The sequence below is a fragment of the Ursus americanus genome, chromosome 2 (assembly GCF_024610735.1).
Source record: "Ursus americanus isolate L20-20 chromosome 2, mUrsAme1.1.p, whole genome shotgun sequence".
NCBI lineage: Eukaryota > Metazoa > Chordata > Mammalia > Carnivora > Ursidae > Ursus > Ursus americanus.
In genome coordinates, this window is record NC_142128.1 from 99,204,084 (window position 1) to 99,223,264 (window position 19,181).

Sequence of the window (19,181 nt, forward strand, 5' to 3'; positions counted from 1 at the left end):
ACCTGGGTGGCTCAGTTAAGCATTTGACTCTTGGTTTCAGCTCAGGTCATGATCTCAAGGTCGTGAGATCAAGCTCCACATCAGGCTCTGTGCTGGGTGTGGAGTATGCTTAGGATTCTCTCTCTCTCCACCTGCAGCCCTCCACCCCCCTCCCCTGGCTCTTGCTTTCTCTCTAAAGAACAAACAAAAATCCTTCCCATTTTGCTTGAGGCTATGTGAGTCGGGTTTCTGAAACTTGCAGCTGAGAATCCTGTCCTCACAATCGGCTACGAGAAATGCATAATCATGTCCATGTGCTTTGGGCATGTTTGATGCCCGGCAGCTCTCCTTCCGTAAATGAGAGGACAGCAGCTTTTCCTGAAACACCTGTCAGGAATTACCATAGTAAAGGGAAGCCTCATTGAATATGTGCTTTTTTTTTGGTTTGGCCTCCAAAGCTCAAGAGGACTTGTCCTACCGCACATCACAGCATGTTGCCTGGTACTGTGCGCCCCCCGAGGAGGGACACCCCCCGCCCTCGACGGTCAGTGTGTGCTCATGAACCTGCAGCTGAGTTAGTGCGTGATGCATGCACGTCACAGCAATGGTGGCATGTTCTGATCTGCACATGCACGTGACAGCAGCATGTTCCAGCTGTGCAAGAGGGGTGAAGGCAGAGGCTTTGCTCGCCATCAGCATTAGACCTAGACTGACATGGTATACTGTAAGACCAGAAGACCAGTGGTGCTCAGGGGCCAGGGCTCTTGGAGCCTCAGATCCAGGCCGAGGAACAGGGGGGTAAAATGTGGGATTAAGGAAGGATGGTTCTTAGGAGTATAGGTGGAAGATGCTAGGAGGTGAGTCAAAGAGGTACCGGAATAGGAGCAGAAAGCACCAGGAGCTGGCACGGCACCGGAGACGGGACGCCGGGCAGCCCTGCCTTATCCCGGGAGTGGGTTTGTGCCTGAGCTCCACACTGCCACTGAGGTACAGTCAGGTGCCTGAGGACACGGTGCCCCAGGTCATCAGAGACGGGCTGGGGGCACAGCACTTCCCATTGCCATGGTTACCTCTCCTGTTCTGTTCTATCATGAAGACTTATGTTTTATCTTCCCACCAAATCAGCGCTGGGCACAGTGTAGACCAAAAGTGGATACTCAAAAGGCCCGATGAGCTCGCAAGCTCACTGAGTGCATGCCCACACCGCCTGCAGGGCAGGTGCCTGGAGGGAGGTGACCCGAGTCAGTGCAGACCTGCTCTGGGGTCTGCGCCCATGGTGGCAGTGGCCGGGAGGGGCTCGACCCTGCTGTCTGTCCTGTGACCGTGGTGGCATTTATTCACTGCTGTCTGTTCAAGGCATCATGTGAGCCCCTAAGACGACTCCTTACTCCTGACAGAAAGAAAGTACGGTTTCTTCCAGGAGGAGACTTGGCTGTCCTCCCTTCACAAGAGCACCAGCCGAATGGCTGTCGGGTACACCTGTGGACTCTGATGGTTGTCACTGAGGCAGCAAGGCCCGGGAGAGGGGCGGGTTCTGCTGAGACAGGAGCGGATGGTGGGAGAGCCTGATGGGCACCTTTCTAGTAGTGACTTACGCTGGAGCACAGCATGCTTTTCCCACAGGCCTGTGATGAAATGTTAGCGGGAACTTCATGCCAAGTGATTTCTAAGAAGACTTTTAAAGTCATAGAAAATTGACCTTGATATAATGTTAAGTAATAAAAACAGGTTATAACATGTAGAGTTTATAAAAAACTATATGTATGGATGTATGTGTGCACACGTGTATACATTTATCTATAGCTACATGTGTAACATGCACGCACACACACGTACACACACCACACATGCCCGCACATGCACACACGCATATGCACACACACATGTGCGCACAGCACACATACGCATGCATGCATGCACCACACGTTCATTCACACATGCATGTGCACGAACCATGCACACATGCACGTACACATGCACTTACACATGCACACACCACATTTTCACATGCATGCGTGCACATGCACACAACACATGCACATACCACATGTGCGCACATGCATGCGCACATATCAAACATGCACACACATGCACACACACATACACACATGACTAACAGGAAAATGCCCAGCGTAAATAGTGGTTTCCTTTAGGTCATGAAATTATAGGTGATTTGGATTTTGTTCTTTTGTATTTCCAAATGTTCCGTAATGATTACATATTATATTTCTACTTGATTATATATTTTATGATCAGAATATAAAGACAAAAATTGTTTTTTTTTAAAGATTTCATTTATTTATTTGACAGAGATAGAGACAGCCAGCGAGAGAGGGAACACAAGCAGGGGGAGTGGGAGAGGAAGAAGCAGGCTCATAGCAGAGGAGCCTGATGTGGGGCTCGATCCCATAACGCCGGATCACGCCCTGAGCCGAAGGCAGACGCTTAACCGCTGTGCCACCCAGGCGCCCCAAGACAAAAATTGTTTTTAAAAAAGAATGGACTGAAACCTATAAATGGTAGTAATGTATTTGATATTGTCACATGTAGGTCATGTTCCAAATACCCTGCATCTTAGAGACTACCCAAATAGTTCATGGCCATCCAAGAAGCCAGGGGGTGGCTTGGAGATGAGGTTTGGAGAATTTTGAGGTTCTTTGCTGCCTCCTGAGAGCCCTTGTCCTCGGGTCCCAGGGAGACAGACTGCTGCTGTCACTCGTTCCGTGACCTGCAGGCCCAGTGCAGGTGGGAGGTGGAAACCGCAGGGCAGTGGTCCAGGGAAACATCTCCCAAGCAGCCATCCTGCTCCCACCCACACGGGAGAGGGGGGTGAGTCTGGTGCATCCCATCCTCATGAACATTGGTCACCAGCATGTTTTATTTCAAAGTTTTGTTCTTACTTTGCTTGTGTTAATGCTGGGATCCAATGATCACCGATTATCATCGCTTGCTGGCACAGAGAAAGCCAGTGTTTCCACTTTGACATATCATTCTGTGTCAACTTGCTCGTGTATATATCAGCATATTTTCAAGAAAGTAAGAATGCAGAAGAAAGTATGGCAGAGGAAACTGATTGAGTATGAGCAGAAGAGGGGTGTGGAATCATTATTCTGTTGTATCAGGCCAGGGACTTGAAGTGAGGCCAGAGTGCTGTCAACATGGCCAATATTTGCAAGAAGAAACGGTTGTTTCAGAGAGGGGCCACCCTGAGTGATTAGAAGGGCCTCGGGCCTCCTCCAGATTCACACAGGTCCTCCGTGAACTTACGCTGCCCTGCGAGGTGAAGTTTGGACACAACGAAGGACACTTGCTGAAAGAGGGCAGAGGGGACTCCAGGGCCCAAGAGGTAGGGAGCAGAGAGGCAAGATGACTTCCCAATGCCCTTCCAAGGAGTGCTCTGTGTGCGCCAAGGGGAGACTCCGTGGTGAAAAGAAAGGATCCTTTTAACTCTGTAGTTATGCCTAATCTGCGCAAAGTAAGACTTTTTTCTGATAAAGACTCTACCTCTGCCCCCTCTGGGCTTTATGAGGGGTTAGAGGTGGAGTCCTGAATGTCTGCATGCCGATGCGGGCATGGGGACCGAGACTGTTTCAGCCAGAGCTGCCTGCAGACCCACGGAGGGGAGCCAGCCTGGCATTGCAGGGCACCTCTGTGGCCCCAGAAAGCAGTCTCTCGGCTCGGTCTGGAGCTCGGCCACAGCTTCTGCCAAGCGCAGCCTCGGCAGTCCTCCAGAGCCTGGAGCGAGGTCGTTCAGGGAGGAAAGTGGGAGGGCGGGCGGGCATGCTGAGCACAATCTGGTTATATAAATGATTATTTACATATTGTTTTACTTTGTTGCTGAGGTTTCTACCTGCACCTCTGTTCCCGAGCAGTTGGATGTAAGGATTCACGCAGTCACTCGACCAGTGTTAACGAGCACGTGCTATAGGCGTCAGAGCTTATGAGTCATTTTCACATTCAGCATCTCATTTAATGCCTGTTCAGGGGTTATTATCCACGTGTTACAGACGAGCGGAGTGGGGCCTGGAGGGTGAGACACACTAAACCACACAGATATTCAGCTGGAATTTTGACCTCCTGGCAACCAGGCTTGGGTCTGGTGTGCCCTTCCCCTGCTGCTCTCCCTCCGGGCAAATGCGCTCTCCCCTGTGTAGCTGGAGGGGGCAGCTCTCTGGCTTCCGTTTCCCTCTTCCTATGAGGATTTTCAGAGAGCAAGGGGGAAGACTGAGGGTTGCAGGTGTGGAGATGGAGAGCAGAGTGTATCCCCCTTGCAAACACACCGGTTATCCCATTAATTTAATAAGCACTTACTAAATGTCTACGCCAAGCACTGATCTAGGCACGGGGGTACAGTGGGGAATAGGTGGGTGTGGATCCCGCCCTCGTGCAGCCTGGGGCCTCCCAGGGAAGACAAGTATTAAATAAGTCACTGTCTGCTCTACTGAATGTTAGGAAGAGATGCTCCATGCACCGTTAGGCAGCATGGGGTCTAAAACAGGAAGACCCAACCTCAGGGAATCTGTTAAGCCTTCCTGGAGAGAGTGGAAATTAGCCAAGCTCCAGGCCGTGGGGAATGTGGTACTTTTGAAGAATTGAAAGGTCAGTCCAGCCGAGTGCATAAAGAGAGGAATGTAGACCAGTGAAGGTGGGTTAGCACCGGGTTGTAAAGGCCAAGTGAGAACTTTGGTTTTTAACCTGGAAGTAATGAGAAACAGAGAATTTTTAGCAGGAGTGCGACATTGATCACATTGAAAATTTCCAGGCATTTTCCAAGAAAATCTCCAAGCTGCACTGTGGAGAATACATGTATGAGGTCTGTACGGTGAGACGTCCAGATGACTGGGGACAGCAGGGAGAGAGTTTGGCGTAAATAAAACCAAGAGAGTGGTTAGAGCCCACATGGGGAGAAGGAGTTCATTCCTTCCACAAATGCCTATTGCCCACGATGTGCTGAAAGAGTGTTCTAGGTACTTGGGCCGCAGAATGAAAAAGATGAAGATCCCCGCTCTTGGGGCCTATATTCCTATAAGGGAAAGTAGAGGGGTTGGGCGGGGAGAGTCACATAGTGAATAGTAGATACAAAATGAAAATGCGTGCTTTTAAACTATGTTGCAGAAAGACCAAGTGGAGGAGGGTACAGGCGTCGAGACCTCAGGCTGGCGTGGACCCGAACAGCACCTCCTGTAGGAGGAGCGGCCAGGGCCCTGGGAGAGTACCTCATGAGTGGGGAACAGTGGAAACAGAGGCTCGTGGCTAGAGCCGGAGGGCGGTTCAGACAGACCATAAGAGATCTGAGCACAGAGGGTCTGTGGGCGCTGTAAGGGCTTCGGATCTTCCTCGGAAATGGGCACTGATGGAAGATCCGAAGAGAAGGGGTGACGTGGCGTGACAAGTTAAAAGGGTCCCCCTACCTACTGTGCTGGGAGTGGGCGGGCAGGGGCGAGGTGGAAACACTGACCAGTGGAGGATCTTGTAGTCATCTGGGAGAGAGGTGACGGAGGCTCACACTGGGTGATGGCAGTGGAGGTGGGGGAAGCACGTGGACAATGGGCCTGAGGTCTAGCCTGGAACCCAGGGTCAACCAGCAGGTGTTTATCGAGTTAGGGTTTGCTAAATTAAATGGAGTAGAATCCACCTATCCTGGTCACAGCAGCAGGTAATAGAAGTATTTGTGTTTTCAAAACCTTCCAAATGATCTGGTTTTGGAGGTAAAACTAAAATACTTGAGCCAATAATAGTAGGAGCAGGAATACCACCACCAAATTATGCCTATTATATGCCGAATGCTCTACTGAAGATTTTATGTATTAGATGCACTGTTCTGCGGTTTTATAGGACTCAGTCGGACATCTAATTTATTCATTGCAAACAGCTTGGGTATTGAGTGCCATTACTCTCATTTACAGAGGTGGAAGTTGAGGATCAGGAAGATATGTAGATAGTAAGTGGTGGTAAAGGCAACACAAGACAGTGAATAATGAAGGACTACATGGTATTGTTCGTATAGTGAATACGAGCCTAGCTTTCCATGGGCTGGAATCGTTCAGGGAACTTCAAGGAACAGAGGGACCTGAATTAGGCTCTGAGCAAAGGTTGGATCTCACCGATTTCCAGAGAGGAGAGTAGAGAAGAGGACATTCCAAATGATGGGAGACGCTTCTGCAAAGTCATGGAGTTGGGATAGAGATTCAAATATTAGGGGAGAAAGGGGCCCTGATCTGGCTACACCGAGGGGTTCACCTGCTGTTTTGCTTCCTGTGGCTGCCCTAACAGATACCCAAGCTGGGTGGCTTAACCCCGTGAAATTCTCTCATGGTTCTGGTGGTACAAGTCCAAAGTCAAGGTGTTGGCAAGATCACCACACACGCTCCAGGGGAGAATCTGCCTCACGCCTTCCTCTTAGCACTGCTGTTGCTGGCACCCCTGGCATGTTCCTTGCTTGAAGGCACCTTGCTGCGGTCCTGCCTCGTGGTCATTACGTGTGTTCCTCCCGCCATGTCTGTGTCTGACTCTTCTCTTCCTATAAGGGCACCAGTCAGATGGGTGCCCTAATTCAGTATGACCTCATCTCAACTTTATTACACCTGCGAGGATCCCATTTCCTAACAAGGTGCCATTCGCAGGTATTGGGTACGGTGTCTTACAGATACATATCTTTCTGGGGGGATGCAGTTCAACCTGTAACACCTGCTAAGCAAATAGTAGGTGGTTAGTTACTACTTGTTGAATGAATAAAGAGGATGAATGACATGGCATTGGATATAAGGTGTGTACACAGTTAAGCCGGGTGACCGAGGATCTCACGTGCTGGTGGAAGAGTTGGGACAGTGCTTTCACTAGGGTGGTAGAGATTGTTAATTGAAATGCTGAGTTGATTTGCTAGGGCCACACAGTAGAGAGTTATAGTTTAGAGCTGGAGATTGAAGAATTTTAGATCTTCAGTCTGTCTAGAGATGTCACCAGATTTTGTCCCTTGATTCTATAAAAAAAATGACTGTTAAAAATACCAGTTGCCAGCTTGGAATACCCAAGTAGCAAGTCTGTGGTCTCAGAGCAGAGATGAATTTTCCTGCATTGAAGTCTTTAGTCGCAGTGATGGACTCAGGAGAGCAAACCTGGAAAAGGCCGGCAGTAAGACCAGCGGGAATGTGGTGTCATCTTCCATAATGAGAGTCTAAATACAGCCTCCGTGATTACACGTCCTCACCGTAGACAGCGTGCTCCTCTTGAGCCTCCCGATGCCTCACGCTGACGTGACCCGTCCCATTTCTCACCTCCTCACAGCTTCATTAGGAGGGCTGGGGGGCGCCTGGGTGGCTCAGTCGTTGAGCGTCTGCCTTCAGCTCGGGGCATGATCCCAGAGTTTTGGGATCGAGCCCCGCATCAGACTCTTCTGCTGGGAGCCTGCTTCTTCCTCTTCCACTCCCCCTGCTTGTGTTCCCTCTCTCGCTGGCTGTTTCTCTGTCAAATGAATAAATAAAATCTTTTAAAAAAAATAGAAGGGCTGGGATTTTGTCTGTCAGGCAGGACAGAATGTACAATGGAGAGGTCCGGGAGGCTGGTTTCTCCTGCGATCCCCACGCAGATACCCCGGTGGCAGGCTCGGGTGCTGTGTTGGTAGGTCTTCACCAGCTTTGGCAACGTGCTTTGGGGATTCGGCCCTCTCAGAAATGAGGCAATCAGAGACGCCTACCAGCCTGTGCTTTGGAACCCATCTGCTATGGGTCAGACTGTGTCCTCCCCCCCCCAAAAGATATGTTGAAATTTTAACCCCTAGGACCAAAGAATGAGACCTTATCTGGAAACAGAGTCTTTGTAGATGTGTCAAGTTAAGACGAGGCCACCAGGGTGGGCCCTAATTCAGCATGGCTGGTGTCCTTATAAGAAGAGGTAATTCCACGTGCCACGTGAAAGCAGGGATATGCACAGAGAAGCCCACGTGACAACAGGCGTAGACACCCGAGTGCTGCAGTTCAAGCCAGTGAGTGCCAGTGGCCAAAAGAGGCAAGGAGGGCTCTCCCTTCCTTCAGAGGGAGCACAGCCCTGCCAACGCCTCATTTCACACTCCGGCTGTTGGACTGGAAGAGAACACAGTTGTGTTGGTGTAAGCTGCTAGAACGTGGCGCATATGGTGGACTCAGTAATGTAGACTCTTCGAACGCTCAAGGGTGATGGGGGCAGAGATGGAGGGAGAGCAACTTTACAAAATGGAGCAGGTCGTCGTGGCCTTGTTGGCTTGGAGGCAAGGATTGCCAGAGGAAAATCCTGACCAGGGGCATGGTTCGAGGCAGGAGTCATGTGCCAGGGGAAACAGGTGAGCTGGACTCCATGCAGCAGAGAGAATGAGCTAGAGAAAGATCTGGAAAGATGAGCTGGACTCAGTCCTGAGAGAAAGGTGCAAGGGGTTTCTGAGTGTGAGAATCAGGGGGAACAAAATAGTGTCTTCCTCACAGGGTTGTGGGGAGATACAAATGAGTCTGCGCCTGGAAAAGTGCTCCTTAGCTAAACACTATAAACACACAGTGTATGCAACAGCAGTTAGAGCAACAATCACAGCCATCTATTTGGGGGTTCAGGGAGATGCCCGAACAATTTCAGCTGACCCGATGGGCTGTGAACGACTGCCCATCACCAGCACCCCTGTAATTGTTGTAAGGGACTTGGTCTCTCCATCGACAACAGGGGGCCTGGGGCAGGGAGAAGGGCAGACCTAAGGACAGAAATCAGGCACGTTAATTGAGGGGGAAGTCCGCAACCTCAGCTTTGCCAAACTCCTGAATTTGTTCTGTGCTTAATTCATCCCATGAGGGTCTCACGGACATGGTAGTTGTCTGCCCCATGACTGAGTGGCCGAGAGGAGGTGTATGTCCTGAATCGTTTATGAGCAGGTGTGTGGAGAGGAGCTAGGGGCCGTGATCCATCCCTAATCTTCTGTTCTGGTGTGGCCAGAGGAACAGCAGGTAGGCATCTCAAAGAGCTTTGGTTTGGGGGGATTTTTAAAACCCATGCCCCTTCATTAGATCCCAGGAATATAACTGGCTCTTGCTGCGTCTTGGACGATGTCTTCTCTGTGACTCGTCCTGGTTCCCTCTCTGCTTACTTGGCTCAAAGTTCCATCTTCCCATCTTTTCTCCTCTTGTCCAGGGTCTCACCCGTAACCACTGCTAAACTTCCTATGTCAGACACAGATTTCCCATGGTTCCTGGGTATCTTCATGTGCATCTCTCATCAGTAACTAAAACTCACCACTTTCAAGTTAAACCACCCCCCTACCCCGCTTTCCACCATGTTGCTCTGTTGGCCGTGTTTACTTCTCGTGGCTCCTGGGACTTCCACCCTTGTTGTCACTGGGGCTGGGAGCTCAGTTGGCTTCCCCCACTTGTTCTCCGCTCTCTCTAGACTCCACTCTCTCTAGACTTGATATCCAAATAGTCAATTGCAACCCTTGTGCTCTCTTCCTCTGAGCTCACCAATCCAAGGCCAAGGTTCTCATCTAACTTATGTCCTTAATAACTCTACTCTGGATATCTTAATAGCTTCTTGATGTATCAGATTTCTAGCCCATTTTCTTCATTGTCACATGGATGGTTTTCTGTGACACGTGTCAGATAGTTTTACTCCCTCAAAATCTTCAGTGGCTCTCCTCGTCCAGAGTATCTGGTTCAACTCCTGGTCGTGGTCTCAAGACCATTGATGCAGCACCAACCCGCCTTTCCAGCTTCCTTGTCCCCTGTGTCTGTGTCCTCAACACTCGCCACACAACACCTCCTGCCAGTCGTGCCTCCGTGTTTTGCTTTGCCGACCATGGATCCTCTTCACTTCCATTCAGACCCACCTCTCCAGGTAGCTTTCCCTAAGCCACCCACTTGGAATTAATCAGTCCCCTTTGCCTCTCCTACTATAGTAGCATATGCTGTGTATTATAACTGCTTGCTTTCACTCCAGATTGTAAGCCGCTCGAGGAGCGCCACTGAATTTCATTCACCTCTGAGCCCCTGTGGCTCCCATCACACCAGGCTTCACACGCAGTGGGCTCTCAGGACACGCCAGTGAGTGCTCGAAGACTCTTGAGATCATACAATGGAAGCAGTTGGGAGGCTGGCCTCCACGTGCGTATCATGGCTTTAGGATTTCTGCTTCCTTCATTGTGGGCGGAAGTTCGAAAGAGGAGAATCCGGTTACTGGAGGGTGGGGGACGTAGGCTGCGGGAGTCTAAAACGGAAATGCAGCTGTATTTCCATTCTCTTTTGCTCCTGTGGTTTTGTCTCACGGCCTCAACTTGGAATTTCAGTTGGAAACTTGAAATGCAACCAAAATAGTTTCTTCTGTGTCACTCCAGAATTAAGGCTTTCTAAACCCTTCATTTCCACTCAAGCCTTTCTCTTGAAAATCAGCTCTGCTGCAAAGTGGGGCTAATTCCGCCCTCGTCCCCACCCCCTCCTTGCTGGTGTTGTGGCGAGGATGGCTGCAAATGGGGCACTTTTAGACTCTCCAACATGTCAACAAGCTAAGAGTTTCATTCATTAAAAAAATGTAAGTAAATGCAGTTGCATCTGGCTGTGTGAACAATAAAAGTAAGACTGTGGTGCTAAAACCAAGTGAGAAGTGCTCTAAATTGAGAGAGACACCCAGCCTGGAGGATAATTTAAGGAGCATTAATAAATATATTTAGAAGATTCATGCAGCAGAACTCATACCTCCAGCTTGTCTTTTTTCCACCCTGTGAGCTAGCAGAATTCATAACGACAGCTTTAGAACAACAGAGAAAGAACTGGCTGCTTACCAGAACCAATTAAGTGGTGAGAAAAGGAAGTCTCATGCGTTAAACATGCGTGTTGGAATTCTCCGTTACTATACTTAAAATAATTATGTAACTTCATATTTCTCATTAGGATATTTTATTAGGAGTTAAACAGTGTTCGACTTTCAAACACCACATTTCCACAAATCAGCCTGAAAGTCTGTTTTCTTGAGGATCTAATGCACTTTCTCATAAAAATGCCATTATAAACGCAACTGGGTCCCCAGGCTGGCCCACTAAAGCCATTTAAACATCATAATATTGATGCCATATTGTAGATTTGCAAGAAAAATTTGTAAAAAAAAAAAAAAAAAAACCTCATTTCCCTTGCAACGGTAGCACCGATGTAAGTAATTTAATCTCTCATGCCTGAAATTGATTAAGGAAGGTTTTCATTTTTACCGAATGACGATGCCTGTGGGAAAATAGGATTAATTAAGGGAGGGTGAGCTTCTAGATCGGCGCCGGGTGGAGAGTCCGCAGGGAACGTGGGTCCTTTCTCAGGCTTCAAATCTGATGCTGCGGGTTCTTCAGCGCATTAAATCTCACTTCCAAATGCTGGGCCTTCCTTCCTCCTCGGATGGATGTGCCGCTGGTCTTCCTGTATGCTGACCGTGACTGGACTCCCATTTCCTTGGCTCACGCATGGAAATAAAGGAAGGCAAAGAGAAGGACATTTTCCTGCAGGAACTGAGCACAAGTTGCACGAGAGGAAAGAGGGAGAAGAGGCTCTTGAAAAGCATGCGTGTGCGTTGGGAAAAATAAATTTGCCGTATTGGGAAAATGGGGCTGAGTCAGCAAAAACGCATGATTTCCCTTCAAGGAGAAAAGCCGTTGGTTAGATTTGAACATGCCTGCTGTTACTGGCTGGGCCATGGCCTCTCATACCTCAGCAATGAGCAGGAAGGACACAGCATGAAATCAATGGTTCTTTTTCATGGAACATTCATGAGTTGGTTGCTTGTAACTTTGGGGTTTACTGCTCTCTCTCAGGAACAACTTTGAATTTTATAAGTATAATCATGATTCATTTCTCTTCCATTTTCCACACAGGATAAACTACTGTATCCTATTTTTAAAATGTTTCTCTCTCTCTCTCTCTCTCTCCATCACCATCACCTCCAATCAACCTTGCTACCACTGTTGAGACAGTACTTTCATCATACCCTTCTCCAGCCAATGCTTTGGTGGTTTCCTGTTTTCTTGACAAGTTAAACCTTTCTGCCGAGTGTTCCAGCCTCTATCACAAGGCCTCTCCGTTCCCAGCCAGGCCCTTGCCCCCCACCTCCTATCAGATCGCTCCACTGTGACTTGGCCTGAATCCTTCCTTGTTCTCGGCAAATGCCACAACCCTTCCAGGATCAGCTCCGTTTCCTTCTTGAAATTCATGCATTCTCTTCCCTGGTTGTCTGCATTCCCCGTACTTGTAGGAGACAAAGTTCAGGATGTCTGCTCTACCTGTAATAATTTAGGCACAGGAGATCCTAGCAATGATGTTTGTGCTACGTGGTCCTGCCTTCCGAGTGACCCTTGACTGGGCAAAGAGAGTACATGTGACCCCAAGTGAAGTAATCAGAGTCTCTGTCCCAGAAATTTGGACATGGGACTGATACCCAGCCTGAGCGTCTGGAAGTAGAACATGTCGACTGAGGAATGGAGGGTCATCTGCATTCTGTTCTGTGGAAGAGAAACTGTGGGAGCCTAATGGTAGAAAGGCCCGCAACGCTCAGGGTTCTTGGTGGAGAACTGCAGAAACCAATCCTGGTGAACTTGAGCAGAAATGACTTGTTACCAGGGTATGTGTAGCTCCCAGAATCAATGGGAAGGCCAGAGGACCAGGTTTGGAAAATGGTGACTGCCCAGGCACCGTGTGGTGGGAAGGCCACCATAGGCTCCACTGTCATGCCTATAGTCCACACCTCCACGGAGCAGCTGCAAGGATCTTTCTGAAATGTCACTCGGAATACGATACTCTCCTGCTGTTATATCATAAAGAATTCCTTTGGTCTTTGTCCCAGGTTCCTAGCACGGAGCTTCTAAAACCCTTAGGATTTCCCAAGTGATGGGAGTGACATTGTTTTTCATGGTGAGTCTTGATAGTTTATGCTAACAAGGTGAGCCAGGATGGTGACAGACCACATCAGAAACACCAGTCATATGATCAGAGGGTCGGGCTGTGAGCCAGGTGAGGTCAGCCTGCCTTTGGGGGAGGAGAGGGGTGTTGAAGACATAATTCATTCATGTGGTCCACGATTCAATCAGCCATGTCTGTGGTGATGAAGCCCCAGCCGACACTCTGGACATGGAGGCTCGGGTGAGCTGCCCTGCTTGGTGACATACCCTGAGTCCCTCGGGAGAGCATATGGATGCTCAGACCTGGCTGTATGCGGCTCTTCGTGTGGCTGATTTGTATCCTTTATGTGCAACTGTAATCAGAGGTGTAGAGCTTTCCTGAGAGCTGAGGGGGCCATAGAAACCCCTGAATTTTTAGCCAGTTGGTCAGAAGTGTGGGTGGCCTCAAGACCCTGAACCCACACTGGTGTTGAAGTAATGACAGCCTTCCTGGAGGCTGTGCCGTGGAACCTGGGGGTCTGTGCTGACTCTGGGTGGTTAGTGTCAGATCTGTGGTATACCATCTGCTTTGCACCTTCAACTGGCTTCTAATAAACCAGAATGCCCCAGAATGAAGGAAGTCCTCACTGTGGCCTCTCTGGCACCCTGCCCGTCTGTGCTCCTCCTTGTTTGCTGCCCTCCGGCCTGACCCTGTCCCTCATACTCGCCATGCTGGCTTCCTTCCAAGGCCTCACACTTGCTGTTCTCTCTGTTGGGAATGCCCTTCCTCAGATCCGTACATGAACTTCTCTGTGGGTGGGAGAGGTGCTGGTCTTGTGCGCCTCAATACCCAAGACCTAGAACAGCAACTTGGTTGGTTGATTGGTTCTAGATCACAGGTCACAAAAGAGCCCCAGGGAGCCTGTTAATTATAATTCTGCAACCTACAAGATCAGATTGAGGTCCGACTTTTTAGTAGATTGGCTCCGAAGCTGTGAGAGACAGGAGGTTCTCTTTCACAGTTAGAAAGGCTTTATGGGTCTCTAGCTTTGACATCAGCTGAGATATTAAAGCTTGGAGCTTGTGGTTTTTCTCTGGGAACTCGGTGTTCAGAAGGAGCTAGTCCATCCAGAGCTTTTACATTCATCATTCCCACCCAAATGCTCAATTACGGCCACACTGGTTCTCCTCAACCCTTGCCTTCCGCAGGACTTCATCCCAAGCAGCCCGTGGTGAGAATTGAGGTGACCGTTTGCCACCGCGTAGCATGGGCACCAGTATCATGTCTCCCACTGGCATTGGGGAGGTCGCTGCACTTGAGCCAAGGCACCTCCGATAACCAATCCCGATTCCTATCTTTGGGTTCTTTTGGTGGGCTGTGTTAGGAGCTGAGTGTTAGTTTAGTTGGGGAGCAAAAACTACTCTAGGTTTTTAAATGGAGAGAATTCAACCCAGGAAGTTGGTAACAAAGGTCCTGTCACAGTGGGAAAGCAGAAAGGAGAAGGAGGAATAATTCAAACACTGGCTGTTTCAGGAAGCCCGTCCACCTCTGGGGCTGGATGAGCAGACGAGAGCATGGTGTTGCCCTGAGCCCACGGCCACCCTGCTACGCTGCTGCCACATCCCCAGCGTCACCACAAGGACCAGCTCTCCCTGCCTCCAACTTTCGCATCTCCTTCCAGGGCCTCCCAGTGCAGAACCAGCTGGCAGGGGAGTCTGGAAAACTCAGTGTTCAGGCTTCTGCCTTGGGGTGGGGAGGAGGTGCAGCAGGCGAGTGTTCACTGTGAGACCGTGGGTTCTGCATGGCGCAGACCCTGGGTCCCCCAGGCAAACCTTCCTTGTCCTCCCAGACCACAGCAGATCACACTGTGCTCCCGCTCAGAACTTTCTGGACCCAAACCCTCATAGATCTTCCTGCAGTTTATCGTGTATTATATGTACACACATGTATGTATATGTATGTACTACACATATATTTATATCAGTTTTTGTTTTCCCTGCTAGAAGCTTCTAGAAGGCAGGGCCTGTGTAGGTTTTGCTCTCCAGTGTCGGCTGCTCCTACGCACTGTGGATGCTCACAAACATTTGTGGACGCTTGCAGAGCTGCAAATGCTGCTTACTTCACACGGTCGCTCCTCTGGTCTTGAGTCAGATATGTCCTCCAGTTCCCATGGGACTAAGGTCAGCAGAAGCCTCAGCTCTGACAAATAAGTGTGTTTGAATCTGTGACACTGTCTCATTGTCCACTGGTGGTCCCCATGGAGCATCTTTCCCAAAGAGATGGAGGTGGGGCAGGTTTGACGAGGGGCACGGTGTAACTCTAGACGGAGCACAAATTTTTAGCAACAAAGCCCGTGAAAATTGTCAGCCAAAACTAAGACATTCAGCCCCGTAATCAAATCATTGGAGGAGTCATTGATGGCCCCAGAATGGGTGAGTACCTCGGGCTACCTCTGTTCACACCTGCAAGGCCGTCTCTATGCGGAGGCTGAATGAACAAAAGGTTGTTGAAATTTAGAACAGCGATGTTTCCTAACAATTGGAGATGTTTTAACTTCTCTGGCAATTTGACAAATGAGTAGGAAAGAACAGAGAGGGCCCTGTAACTCTGAATTGGGCTGGAAACAATGCTAGAGCCTTCAATGTTAAGAAATTCTGTCCTTTCCCTTTTCTTTCCTGGGCTTTGCCTGGTCCTTGCACCATAAATCTCCTAAAGGAGGCCTTGCTGAGAGTAGACACCTGTGACCTGCTGGGTGCCTGGGCCTGGAGGAAACAGCGTCTCCTCAGGCTCCTCTGAATCAACATTGATGCTGACTGAAGTTTATTAGAACTTAGATTAGTGTTTCATGGTCATAATATATTTGGTTAACGATTGCCCATTTTAATTGTGACTTTACTGATTTATTGTTAATTACTGAGAATCAGAAGTCCCCCAAAGAATTGCTTTTTTGGAGCACCTGGATGGCTTAGTCGGTTAAGTGTCCAACTCTTGGTTTCAGCTCAGGTTGTGATCTCAAGGTTGTGGGATCGAGCCCAGCATCAGGCTCTGTGCTCAGTGGGAAGTCTGCTTGGGATTCTCTCTTTCCTTCTCCCTCTGCCCCTCCTCTGCTCATGTCTCGCTCTCTTAAATAAATAAATAAATAAATAAATAAATAAATAAATAAATAAATAAATATTTTGGGGGAAAAATTGCTTTTTCTATCTCTGTTGTTGCCTAGTGCTCTTATTAAGGGAAAATTTTTGGTTAGGAAATGCCAGTGTTTTTCATCTATTTCTCAGGCTAACCAGGTGGGGTTCAATAGAACTCCATCCATCCAAACAGCCATACACCTTATGCACCATCCATTCACCAAACCTGTACTGGACGTCTATATTGATCACCCTCCATCTGACTGGCAACGAGATGCCCGTCACCAACGGGCATGGATTGCCCCTGGTGGGCTATAGTGATGCAGACATCAAAACTTTAACTGGGGTCAACTGGAACGAATGTACTGTCCAGGGTAATATGGCAGCATTTGTCAATTAAGGAGGAAGTAGTAATCTAGAAAGGGAAGCTAGAACTGGAGGGTCGAAGACAATGGCAATCAGTGCATTGAAGAAAGACAACGAGGCTAAAGGTGATCAATCACCAATTAAGGCCAAGTATGAAGGTTGGGCCAAATGGCCCAGAACTTAATTGGAAGAGTAGCAGGTGTCCCTCAGAGGGCCGAATTCTCAGTTCTGTCAAGTCCAGTACACCAAGGTCAGGGCCCTGAGTGGGGCAGAGTGGAATCCTGAGACATGCAGTGGGGATATCTGGGTTGGTAAAATCTTGAATCTCTAGGTCCCTGAACCTTCTGGGCCCACAGAAGTAACTTGTTCCTCTCTGTTAAAGGCTAGCAATACCTCTTACTTCAAGACGATGTCACCAGGCCAGTAAACAGGGTTGAGTCCTACCATAGCCTGGCTGGAGAAGAGATGGGCCTGCTAAGGGAGGAAAGGGACCGTACTCTGAAGAAGATACAAGACCTCCACACCATTCCCTGGCATGAGCTGGGAGAGTGTATGTGGGAAAGGATTCTGAAGGTCTAGATTAGCATATGTGGGAAAGGATTCTGAGGGTTCTAGATCAGTGCATGTATAAAAGGATTCTGCGATTCCAGATCAGTGCATGCCCGAAAGGGTTCTGAGGGTTCTAGATCAGCATATGTAGGAAAGGGTTCTGAGGGTTCTGGATCAGCGTATGCAGGAAAGGATTCTGAGGGTTCTAGATCAGCATATATGGGAAAGGATTCTTTTTGATCCTATGAAATACAGTTATAACAAGTGTTTTTATAGCCATGTGCACTAATTCTATCATGTTTGTGATTTCTGGATCAGTTTCAGTTCATAGATCTTTCTCCTTGTTACAGATTATATTTTCCTGCTTTTTTGCATACTTCGTAATTTTTGATGGATGCCAGACAATATTACCTTCTTGGGTCCTGGATACTTTTGTATTTCCTCTAAATATTATTGAACTTTGCTTTGGGGTGTGGTTAAGTTACCAGTTTGATACTTTCCAGTCTTCTTTTAACATTTGTTAGATGGGACAGAGCAGCATTTCCCCCAATACTGACACAGACCTTCTGCCTGCTCTACTGGGGTGCTGTGAGTTGTGAGAATTCTCACTCTGGCTGGTAAGAACATGAGCTCTTTCTGTCATTGTCAGCCCTCCAGGGATTGTTCTTTCTAAGCTTTTCTTGAGATTCTTTCCCCAGCCTTAGTTTCTTCACACATAGGAGCTGCTCAGTACTCAGCTGACGACTGGAGGACTTTCTGTAGCTCTCTTGAGCTCTTTCTGCGTACAACTCTTTCATCTTTGGTACTTTGTCCTGGAACACTAGCTGTCTTGGCCCTCCTATACTCCCACATCTATGTCCTTGACTCAGGGAGACCATGGGCATCTGCCTGGGTTCTCCTCCTCCCTCCCTGAGCCATAGCCTGGAAACTCTCTGATGACAGGAAGGTGGGCCAATGTAGGACTAGTGTTTGTTTGTGTTCTGCCTCTCGGAGATCACTAGCCTTCATTGCCTGCCTTCCGGTGTCTTGAAAACCATAGTTTTAGAGAGTTTGTCTGTTTTCTTAGTTGGTTCATGCAGGAGCTAAGTCTAGTCTATGTTTCTCCATCTTAGCCGGAAGTCAGTCTATATTAAACTTACATTTCCTAACCCATCAATCTTCATAAACGAATCAGTGTCTTGACTTTCATTGTGAAATGTGAAAAAATTATACTCTGACAGCATCTCCCTTTTCCATCTCGGTGGTTTTGGCATGTTGTGAAATTTTTCACTAATATATTATCATCAAATTATTATTTTAAAATTGTGTAACTCTTCTTCCAAGATTTATAGTGATTTTATCATGTATTGTAACTGTAGTTGCCAGGATTTATTTCTATGTTTAACTGAGTTCAGATCACCACTAGTTTTTTTTTTTTAATACCTTGGCTTCTCTATGCATAAATTCATTATTTTGATTCTTCTTTTCATTGCAGAGTGCTCTGCTGCAGGCAGAGTGCTCATGCCATTTACCTTGGTGAATTTGCGTTGACTTGTAACCTTAGCTCTCTAGACTCAGCACACCCACAATGGATCAGGCTGTCCAGGGTGGATTCATACTGCCCAATTTCACAAGAGATTCATAAGGAGGCTAGGACACAATTTTATGCATTTATAATGAAAAATTTAGTTCCCTTCAAGACCAAGACACTGATGTTCTCTGGTCAGTGTGTTGTGTCTCAATAGGAAACTTACACAACAGGTCAAATTTTAAAGATTTTATTTATGTATTTGAGAGAGAAAGAGAGAGAGAGCACGAGTGGTGGGGGAGGGGCAAAGGGAGAGGGAGAGAGAGTTTCAAGCAGGCTACCTGCTGAGTGTGGAGCCCAATGTGGGGCTCAATCTCACGACCCTGAGATCATGACCTGAGCTGAAACCAAGAGTCAGATGCTTAACTGACTGAGCCACCCAGGCACCCCAACAGGTCAAATTTTAATGGGAAGCTTCTATGCAATCATAGCAAGGTGGTTGTGGGGGTGATTTGTACTTTTTTTTTTTTTTTACCATTTTTAAAAATTCAAGTACAACGAACATGCAGTGTTATGTTAGTTTCAGGTGTACAATACAGTGATTCAGTAATTCTGTACATTACCCAGTGCTCATCATAGGTGTAGTTTTAATCCCCAGCTCCTATTTCACCCATCCCCCCTCCCACCTCCTCTCTGCTCACCATCAGTTCTCTGCATTTAAGAGTCTGGGTTTATTTTTTTTTTCTTCTTCTATTTTTCTCTTTGTTTTGTTTCTTAATTCCATGTATGAGGGAGATC

The 19,181-nt window shown here is 48.1% G+C and overlaps 1 protein-coding gene across 7 annotated transcripts in view; it reads left to right on the forward strand.

Moving 5' to 3' along the window:
* Positions 1-19,181, forward strand: part of CNIH3 (cornichon family AMPA receptor auxiliary protein 3) — a 338,644-nt gene that overhangs the window by 67,426 nt on the left and 252,037 nt on the right. Inside the window, exon 5 of one of the 7 annotated variants that reach the window (XR_015723197.1) lies at positions 438-1,803. The exons of the other annotated variants lie outside the window; for them this stretch is intronic. The gene's annotated coding sequence lies outside the window, so the exon portion shown is untranslated. Of the gene's footprint in view, positions 1-437; positions 1,804-19,181 lie in introns of those variants that run through there. 7 annotated transcript variants of the gene reach the window in all.